We start from the raw sequence: 11,126 nt of genomic DNA on the forward strand, positions 1-11,126 counted from the left end.
TAACCTAACCACTCTCCTTGTCAAGTTCTTGGATTAGTACGAATTCGCCACATCCGCATCATTAATGAATGACCTCTAACGAGAATTAATGTATCTCCCGGACAAATTTCATAGCTTAACATCTTTATAAAAATTTCTCTAAATAATTAAATATAAAAAAATCTCGTATCTTTTAAATATGTCACTGTCGATATTTCAATGGATCACTGTATGTCTAGAATCTATGGTTTTTTTCTTCCTCATATCTAATAGAAATTTCTCTCATATTTTTCACACATGGTTTTTTTTTTTTAAGTCGAAAGCGTTGTACGTGGTGTGCTTCTCCATAAGTTGTCCATATTTACAGCTTTCTTTAAACAAGCTTGAAATAGATTTTTTCAGTTTCTTTGATTACTTGAAAATAATTTATGATCACGTCCATTTTATACAAGTACAAAAATTGTTGCTAAGTACAAGGCCATTGAGAATATCCCAAGTAAGCAAGTGTAGAGGCCAAACGAAAAAATCGCTGTAAGAAAGCGAACATAACATATTAGTAAGGCAAATCACAATTATATATGTCCCTTAAATATTAACATATCTCTTAAACAAACTCAATGATATGTATCATAGATTATTCGAGTCTAACAATTGAAAGAGGGACATAGGCTGTCGGAACACTTGGAACAGAGGCCTTGCTGGAGCAAATGCCCATGGGTAGGCTCAAAGGCCCGCTGAGGGGCATAGCTTTGCGGTTCTTTCTCCTTTCTCATTAATCTATTTGTCTTCTTTAGCCTCACGCCAGATTGGTATCGTTGTATTATCTTAAGCCTTCTTATAAGCCTTTGTTTTCCTTACATAAATCACAAATAACAATTGTACCATCTTGGGAACGGGAAATTGTACCATATAGTTACAAAAGCACCATGGAGGCACAATAAAGAAAAAATATTCCAAGCCTCAAGCATTAACCAGAGTATAAAGCATAGTTGTAACTGTTAATCACATCCAACATATTCCAAGCATCAAGCTTAGTCTTGCTTTCCACTAAAGGAAAAGGAAGTCCTTTTGCATATGAGTTCATACTTTAATATGTTAGAAATATGAAAAAGGGTTGCAAGAGATTTGATTTGAAAACCAGAAGCAAACCAAAACTGAGATTGTACGTTCAGCTAAAGAGGTTACAACTCAACCAGGAGATGAGAATCCTGTACAGCAACAAAGATTCAATGCACAATTCGCTGCTAGAATCCACACCTTACTAAAAGTCTAAAACTATAAGACAAATGGACTTAGAGAATGTGCAATATAATAGTAACAACTCACCTAACTTACCGTTGTATATCATTAGCATTGTTTGATCCTCGGGTAGGCCTTGATCCCCAAGAGGTGATCCACCAAATTAGACTTTTGCTCCATGGCTACCGAAGCATATAATGTCAAAGAAAATAAATATTAACAGTTGAAGAAATTCCAAATAAACTTTGTTCGTCAACAACAAAAAACACCAGTTAAACCTTGAAAAACATAGGATGAAGTATATACAATTATGACCTGTCAACCCCAATTCTAAAATCCAGCTTATGGTACGCAAACTAAAATACACGAAATTGTCAAAGAACTTCCTTTTATCACATCAATAGAGGATTTATCGGAACCTGAAACCAAAGTACAACACAATGTTCGATATTTTCTTAAAAGAAAGCTTTTCTTGACTGTCCTTTTGGTTGGAATAGGATGAGTCTTTAGGAAAGGTTTAAAAGACCTAAACTTCCTTGTGCAGTTTTTGGGGTTTGTCTTTCTATATCTGAGTTGATCTTAAACTTCCATTACCAGCCTTCATATGTCAATGAATAGGATAAATGTATGGTGTCGTCATTTTTATACTTGGCGACACGAACCCAAGAATCACTATGCCAAGATATGGACAGTAGCATAATCATCCCAGCCCCATCACTTCTTACCTTGCTGGTTTTGAAGTACAGGGGAGGCATATGTATGGGCATGAATGTATGTATCTATCTTTCTATGCTTACCTTGTTTTTGCCTCTATGCCACATGGAAAGAGTAGGCAATGCATCACTCCTTATTGAAAAATGAATATATAATTCTTTCTTTGGTCAAAGGAAGAACCAAAAATAGGAGTCAGAGTACAAGAGGCATAGAAAACCACAGTAGCATCGAACACAGAACCTCAAGTTTCTGGATGGAAGGGCGTTGCTACACCGATTCCTATTTTTACAAGTCAATAATAGTTCATTAGAGTGAAATTAGAGGCCACCTGATAGATGGAAATTGAGATCAAGAGAATCGTCACCAATTAGAAAGCAGCTTTTCCTTATAGAAGATGCCGTAGCCTCTTTGAGATAGACCCTATAGCCACAGCAAGAGTCAAGTCTAAATCCAATCCATTCTCAACCAAACTGTCTTAAATCCAGCAAGATAAATATGAACAACCTAATTGATTACAAAAGCAAGCAACTTAACTGAAACTCCACACCGCAGAAATATCCCAAGTCCTCATAGCATTTGTTACTAACAAATTCACGCCCACAGACGAAAATGGTGTAGTAAGTTGGATCTTTATTTTGTGAATTTTTAATGTCAATGAACTCACACATTAATTACAAGCCAAAGAAGCATCCATAATATGAACTGTAACATGTTATACAGTGACATGAAAATAGAAACGAAGATTTGATGGGAAGATATCTTCTTCTAGTTCTAAACATCTCAGAGGCAATTTGTAAGCTCTCTGTAAATGGAACAGGCAATATGTCGAACAGGTAGTGGACACAAAAGGCCAGAGTTTGGTTATGTAAACGGTAGTTTGTCGGTCATTAGTAATAGTAGTGTTAAACAGGCACCGTATCGGCGGAGCCTAAACTGGCGGGACTTCATACCGGCCTTTAGTAAAAACCAATTTCTGAACACAAGCACAGAACTAAAATAAGAAGCATCTCACAAGGAAATTCAAGCATTCTGTCGAACATGCAACGGGCATGAGGAAGAAAACAATGTAGCACAAAGTGAAAAAAGTGTCACGAAAGCATAAAATGCTCGATTTATGCGGAGAGCAACGATGCATCGAGGGAGAACCTGCTAGAGAGTCCAACCGGCAATGCGAGGGCAGATTATGACCCCACGGCTGGCAATCAGCGAATCGCAGCCCGATGGCATCTAGAAACGACTATTGGAGAGCTGGGAGTTTGCGAGGTTATTGGGCAAGGCACGGAGCAACCTTGCGAAGAAGAGGCGCGCAGCAGTCTGAGCGAGAAGGAAGGCAGAGGATAGGGAGAATGGAAGGGAGAGGCGACAGAGAACGGGAGAATGGAGCAAGCCGGAGCATTGTGACGATTGTGGCAATTGTGGTCACGGCGGATGGTTGACTGGCTTTGGCAGGTGTCCGGGGGAAGCAAGGAGGAATTGGAACAGAGGACATCACAGAATAGACATGTACGGCAATAATAAACTGCCGAAAAGGCACAAATATATTGAAAACAAGCCAATGTGAAAACAATCAAACTGTGATTGTATAATGCCGTACCCAGGGTCGCTGTGTTGTGTATATATATATATGTAGAGAAGCAACTATACATAAATTACATTATTGTCCCCATAATATGAAGATATCACATATATATATCTCTAATACCTCTCAATTTGTTGGGGCTCTGCTACTGATAGATTGCTATGATGAGACTGAAATAATGAAATTGATACATTCTTAGTTAGCAAGTCTGCAACTTGGGATGACGTGGGGACATGTTGAACAAGAAGTTCTCCACGTGCCAGTTGCTCTCTGATAAAATGATAGTCAATCGCAATACTGTAATCATGCTGGGCAAGATTTGCGACGAGGTAAATAACGTTGATATTGTCACAACACAATATGATCTGACTCGGTGAGTGGCAAGCTAATGTCTTGAAGAAGTTGGTGTCAGCACCTAATTTCGGTCCACCGGCTCCAAGGGGGGGGGCAAAATTATCATTTCCCAATTTATTACCTTTTCTAAAAAAAAAAAAAAAATTATTACTGTTCCGGCCGGCCGGGCAGCCGCCGACCGGATCCGGAAATTCGGGATCTCCGCGATTTCCTCCCCGAAATCTGCGGAAATCCCGGCAAAATTGGCAATTAAAGGGAGGAGAATCCTCCTTGTTTTGGGAGCTCATTTTCGGGATCTTGGGGGGAAAGAGGAGAAAAAAAGAAAACGCAACCGCCGAAAAAACTCCACCGTTTTCCGGCGACCGCCACCCAACCCGATCCAAACTTGACCAAACTTCATATCCCACATGCATTCGACCTCCTGAGTCCATTTCCGATGTTAGTTTTGTGATTTGAAGCTTCCAGCTTGCCAAAATCGCCCTGTCCAGAGGACATATTCACGGTTTTCCCGGGCTTCCTCGACATTTCCACCACCTCACGACTATGGCAAGTCGTGCCATCATTTCCTAAGGGTTCCTCATGACCCTCACTCTCCCCCGTGACGAGGTGGTCACGTGCCGAGAGCCGCTCAACCGCGCACCACCGCCATTTCTCTCTTTTCTCCTTTTACAGATTTTTCCAGTTTTTACCGGTTTTCTTTGCATCTCTCAGGCAAATAGACATGTCTAATCTTCATGAAACCACTGCAGGCACGATCCTCAGTCAGTTAGGATTCCAATGCCGCCGACCTTGCCTCAAAATTCCATCGGGAGCCTCCGTGGCGACGTCCGACCCGACTTGTGCCAGTCGGGCCTGTTCCTCTGGTAGTCTTTTCTGATCCGAACTTTGAAGGGACGCACGGGTCAGTTCGGGTTGAATCTCGCTACGAGCCACCTATCACTGTGCTCCTCAGTCAGTTAGGATTCCAATGCCGCCGACCTTGCCTCAAAATTCCATCGGGAGCCTCCGTGACGACGTCCGACCCGACTTGTGCCAGTCGGGCCTGTTCCTCTGGTCGTCTTTTCTGATCCGAACTTTGAAGGGACGCACAGGTCAGCTCGGGTTGAATCTCGCTACGGGCCACCTATCACTGTGCTCCTCAGTCAGTTAGGAGTCCAATGCCGCCGACTTTGCCTCAAAATTCCATCGGGAGCCTCCGTGGCGACGTCCGACCCGACTTGTGCCAGTCGGGCCTGTCCACCCTTCCAGTCGGGTCTGTTGCTACCATTCGGGTCTGTGCAAGCCAAAACAGCCCAAACCCGACTCGGCAACGGTCCAGCCCGACTCTTGAAGGCCCTATCCCGCATCTCGGGACTAGCCCATTATTTCTCTGTTGCAGGTCCGGCCCAGTCCGCCAACTTCGGCCCATCCATCCTTCCGAAGCCCAATCTTCCATTCGGCCCAGTCCATTCCATCGGAGTTCGGCCCAATCCAGCTCAGACCGGCCCGATACTGTTCAGACCGGCCCGGTCAAACTCACCCAGCATATCTTTGACTTTTTTTTTTTTTTTTTATTTTTTTTATTTACAGAATCACCCCTCAACTTTCCGAACTAGGTAAATTCTCAACTTAGTGGCATGATTAGGGCTCATTTCCTGAATATTATTGTTTGCTTGATATGATGTGCAGTGTATGTTCTTGAGTCGCGTGGGTGATCGGATTTTTCCCGAACTCGATTTTACGAACTTTCTGTTTCGTCACATTTCAGTCCATAGGACGTATTTTATTTTTTAAGATCTGCCCCGAATTTCAAAATCATTTTCAATCAAGCCCCGGTCACTTTATCATTTTTCAATCAGTCCTTGAATTTTCCAGAATTGTTCTAGCATTCCAAGAAACTTTCCGAGTTATTTCAGTTTAGTCCTCGGGCCTTTTTTTTATCTTTCAGATCAGTCCTGATTTTCAATTTCATTTCAAATAAGTCCTAGGGCATTTTCAGTAGTTTTTTTTTACAAATCAGTCCCCATCTTTTATGATTTGCAAATCAGTCCCCCATCTTTCGGAATTTATAAATCAGTCCCCCATCTTTCGAAATTTACAAATCAGTCCCCATATTTTATGATTTACAAATCAGTCCCCCATCTTTTAGAATTTTCAAATCAGTCCCCAAACTCTTAGAATTTGCAAATCAGTCCCCAAACTTTCGGAATTTCCAAATCGGTCCCCCATCTTTTAAAATCGTTCAATTCAGTCCTCTGGACATTTTCCAAAGATATCCAATCGCTTTTCCTACTTGGATTCCCCACCGATAACGCACATGCCTCGTTTAAATAATTTTGTTTATGTAATTATGTGTATGCAACATGATAATACGTGCTCTTTGCAACATGTACTTTTCTGTTATTTGTTGTATTCATCGCGGTTCAAGCCTGAACTCATAGGAAACGATATCACGGGGTCCAACACCCATGCACATTGAGAGCGCGCAACCCGAGTGCGGCATCGGGTCTTGCCTCGACTCAACGTCCCAATCTTAGTGATGTCTAAGTGGAAAGACAACTCGGATAGGATGAATGAGTCGTGGTCAGGACATGACCCGGGAGCCCGACCTGTCCCACGGCTGTCTCAAGAATCAAACGATTCTTCTGTTATCCGTCGGTCCGGTAGGACCCGACCACCGGCTCCATGAGCCCGCGTTGCATTATTTTCGATTTCGGTCTTTTCCAAACCATACGGTGAGCATGAGTGAAATAACGGCCGAACACGAACCAACCGGGATTCAGTCATTGTAATTTATATTTGAGAGAACAATGTAAGGGTTTTACGATGCATATTTAGTCATGTAATAATCCCGGTCGGAAAGTGGACGGTCGGAGTGTTCCTTCGAATTTACGGTGTCAAAACGCGTAAGATGAGCGGAACTTAATCATGTGGTAAATAAATAAAAGGGCAAGCCTAGCAAGCTAGAGTACCGAAAGGGCGTGTGGGATATAGGCCCACACGTAATAGAACCCCCGAATTCGGAATTTCCAGTTCCGTACAAGACCATTGCCTTAGCATATTAGGTGTACCCCGTACCCCTAGACCCGGGAAACTTGCCGGCCCTCGACTCTTGGGTCGTAAAATGGCAAGTGGCGACTCCTTCTCACGTGCGTCCGTCGCGCGTCCCCGGGAAGGTGGACACTCCCAAGCCGCGTTGCATTTAGGCGCGCGTATTGCGTGCCCCGACGAGACGAAATTCGGGTGCGCACAGCTTGGCGACTCCACTGGGGAGTTTTAGAGGGTTCGGGCTCGTTCCCGCTTGCTTTGTTTGCTTGTTTATTTATCGCTTTCCGCAATTTTTCGCTTATCTACTTTACGCACTTTTATTTTCCGCACACGCATTGCATATCATACTAGCTTATAGGTACCTATGGGTCACGTCCCACGACCGGTAATAGGAGCATAGGTTAGATAGGGGTTCGAAGTAGGGGTACGGCGCGCAGTTCGACTGCCGCTTAGGCCTTGAAAAGAATCCCGCTCGGTTTCAAGGAATTGACACCCTTGAGTCGGGAACCCCCATCCTTACGTAGCACGGTCCCTGTAGTACTAAAACCATGCATTCTGCAGGAGCTCCACGCCATCCTCCAACCCGGCTTCGACGAACAGTCCGTTGAGTCGGCCTGTGTGCCACTTGAGTCTTTTCTATTTCAAGAGCGATGTACCTTGTAATTTGTATTAAGCCATGGGCATTTACTTTTTCCGCACACATGCATCATCTGTTTTACAAAATTAGGGTGTCATTCATATGGATGAGTCCTAAGTCAGTCTTCATTTCGTCTTGGTAAGAGACGCCTTGCTCGGCCTCTTGTTCGTGCCTCGACAAAGTCCGTCAACACACGAGGTTCCCACCGAATCTCCACAAATCAAGACCGGCACACCTGCTAGGACACCCCCCACTTCTGGCACATCCACCATAGTCGACCTCACCAACAACAGGATCAATCACCTTCGTCGGTAAGCTGCTGAGAAATATGTGGAACTGGTCGGCCAACCATAACCTCAGAGGGAGCTTACTCCGACCCATGCCAAACTACAAAAATGCAATCAGGAGCTCGCTTAAACTCCGAGTGTGATGGAAGACTGGATTAGGGCTTTATTCTACAAAATTTACATTGTACTTTGATCGTTTTGAGTCAATGTGAATGGCGGCATTAGTTTTGAAAAAACTCACGCATTGCATGTATCCTACTCATTTACTGTTTTGCATAACAGCTAACGTCCCACCATGCAAGTGAGTGAAGACCTTCTTCGCAGGTAGACTAATCACGACTTTCACGGCAAGGCAAGTCGTGACCCGAGGACCAATGCACCTTCCTTGGCAAAGCCAACTTCTCACTAATCTCACGCAACTAAGCGTCATCGCGTGATCGCGCACACGTCCCTTCGCGCAACTGAGTACATCCACCAGCACAACCGAGTGCGTCCTTCCGCGTCGTGCGAGCATGCTTTCACTTTACCCGTGCATACACCCCCGGCACGCTCGCACGACGCCTACCAGGCTAGTTCGATCCCCTACACTTTTGCGTTAAAATTGCGAGCATAGTTTGCTCTTTCATCGTTCTCTTTTCCCATTGCAGGAAATAACCGACAAGAAGGCAACCTGAATCCAAAACGGCCACAATCGAGACAGGAAACACTTCTCTGCTACCTCCTTGGACTCCAAACACTCAAGACCGATCCCTCCATGAAAGATCACAAGCGACAGCTCCAACTCACCCCGCATGTCCGGCGAGTCGTGCAAACCTTCGCGGAGAGCATCACCGCATGATCATATGCACATCTCTCCGCAAGATCTTGCGCATCTACTAGCGACTAAGCGCGCCTCACACATGTCCATGCACGTTCACACCAACTCATACACGCATGCTTAACATATCAATGCATGTCTCTTGGTGTGCTCGCACGACACCTACCAGGCCCGTTCGCTTCCCTACACTCGTGCATTGAAATCTTGATCAGTTTATGCTCTTTCATTGTTTTCTTTTCCCATTGCAGGAAATTCTCAACAAGAAGACAGCCTGAATACTGGGCGACCGCAATTGAGACAACAAACGTCTCTCATCCAGCTCCTTGGGATTTCAACACTAAGTCCCCATCCTTGCTTCACAAAGCAAGACCGCAAGAAAAATCAGAGTCACCGCTTTGCAGTGCCCTGCACTGTTCCTCAGCATTGACCTTTACTTTTGCATCTCTTGCACTTTCCTATCAATCCCGCATTTATCGCATCGGGTTCCGGGCCTGCATCGGGCTCCAGCCCCGCATTTACTGCATTAGGCTTCGGCCCCGCATCGAGCTCTGGCCCTGCATCGGGCTCCAGCCTTGCATTTACTTTTGGGTTTCGGCCCTCATCAGGCTCCGGCCCCACTTTTGGGCTTTGACACCACTTTGGGTTTCGGCCCCTCGTCGGGCCTCGGTCCCGCATTTGCTGCTTTTGGGCTCCGGCCCCGCATTTACTACTTTCAGGTTTTGACACCTCGCGTTTACTGTTTTCAGGCTCATCTGAAATCCAAAATCGACTTGGATTCAAATTCATCCAAGCGATACTCCGAGGAGCAAGTCTAATCCTTCAACCGCAAAAGATCACAAGCAACATCTCCGACGAACAGAGCATGGCCTTGCCCACCCGCCGCGAAAGTCACTAGCACGGTCACATCTCCGATCGGAGAATGAATCCTGCCCACCATCCACTATGGCCATCAACTAGCCACTGGGGCAACATGCACCTTTCCCTAAACTCTCTTTTACATTTATGTGCATTCCCAAACAAGCTCCCGACATGAACGAGCCCTTCACGGGCGCACTAGGATAGCCCTGAAGATGCCCTGTTGGTTCTGTCGGAATTGTTCGATTCGTCCGTCCTCATGGGATCCAGCTTCTCGAGCCTTCCCTAGGACGGCTGCGCATGCCAACCAGCAATTGGGGAAAGTACACCTATGTGGCCCCTAGCAACGGTCTGCCCACTCTGGGGTGGCGATGACTAGATCTCGAAATTGAGTGTCCCCCACGCGCGGCACCCCATGGGTCGCGCGCTGGATGAGGGAACTTTCCATGGGTCCACCTTACATTTCTTACCACATACTTCACCGTATAATCACCTAATACATCATCTTCTTTGTCATCCTTCACAGGGGCACGCCGGCTACAGGCGAAGAGCGATACACGGGTTCGCACTTCCACGAGAACTCTTATCAGGTCTCTCTCCCTATACTTTGACAAGAAAGAGGCTTGATGTGGAAGTACCCCCTTTTAACGAAGCCTAAGACAAAAACGACTAAGTGAGTCACATGCTGTCAACCCAACCATCTCAGTCGATAGCAAGTATGGCCCTTGAAGCAAAGCACGTACGCCGACTTCAAGAGCACCTATCCTCCTAGGGGCATCCTCCACGGTCAGGAACGGCATCCGCGTTCAACACCCATGCCGGGGCAACCTCGGTCACCTGCATCCCTGGGAAAATCTTATTCTTCTTCTTAGACGATAGGGGAAATCATTTGTAAAGTTTGCAAGGACGAGCAACGCGAAGTTCGGCTTCCGAATATCCTGAAGCCAAATCTCCATGAAAGGCCGACCTTCACAAAATGGGGCAAGGCACACTAAAGCAACCACGCAATGCAAAGTCGAGGAGTTTTCAAGAAATACACGGGGCACAAAATAAACCCAGCTGCAAGGAAAAAAGACACAGAGCGAAAAGAAGCGGGAAAAACCCGCCAATGAAGAGAGAGAGAAAAGACGCGGGAAAAACCCGTCAATGAACAAAACAAGGTACCGTCGAGATATAAAACTCCGGCACCGCCAATTCAAAGAAGAATCAACAAACCCTGACAAAAAGGGGAAGCAGCAAACGCAACTCCTCGACGGAGACAGAACACAACGCACTCGGAGGTCGAATTATTCGAACCCTTCGCCCTTGCAAACTCGAGAGAGAAAAGAATCGAGCCTGCTAGGTCGAAAACCCCTCGGGGCGATCTAGGCAAAAGTTAGGGCAAAAGAGAGGCACGACTGAAAATCCCGAGGCGGGCAGTCTTGGCAAAAGGAGAGTTCATCCCCTTTAGGTTGAGAGGTACGGCCCCGAGGTGGGTGACCGTAGCAAAAGGAGAGTAAAACGAGAGATAAACAAAATAGTCACCTTGGGCCTTCGCACACTGCGCGGACCAGGGCTCCCCAAGGGAAATGGCCAGGTTATCTACTCCAACACGATCCCCGATCGGCTATCCTACCGAACTCAACCATCCAAGGCGGA

General features: G+C 45.7%; 1 long non-coding RNA gene across 1 annotated transcript; it reads right to left on the reverse strand.

Moving 5' to 3' along the window:
• Positions 1-889: 889 nt before the first annotated feature.
• LOC116201825 lies at positions 890-3,517 on the reverse strand. The gene is made up of 2 exons (XR_004155951.1): positions 3,079-3,517; positions 890-2,352 (listed from the first exon to the last, which is right to left on the reverse strand). It is a non-coding gene; the product is annotated as an uncharacterized LOC116201825 (long non-coding RNA).
• Positions 3,518-11,126: the final 7,609 nt, after the last annotated feature.

The sequence above is a fragment of the Punica granatum genome, chromosome 3 (assembly GCF_007655135.1).
Source record: "Punica granatum isolate Tunisia-2019 chromosome 3, ASM765513v2, whole genome shotgun sequence".
Taxonomy (NCBI): domain Eukaryota; kingdom Viridiplantae; phylum Streptophyta; class Magnoliopsida; order Myrtales; family Lythraceae; genus Punica; species Punica granatum.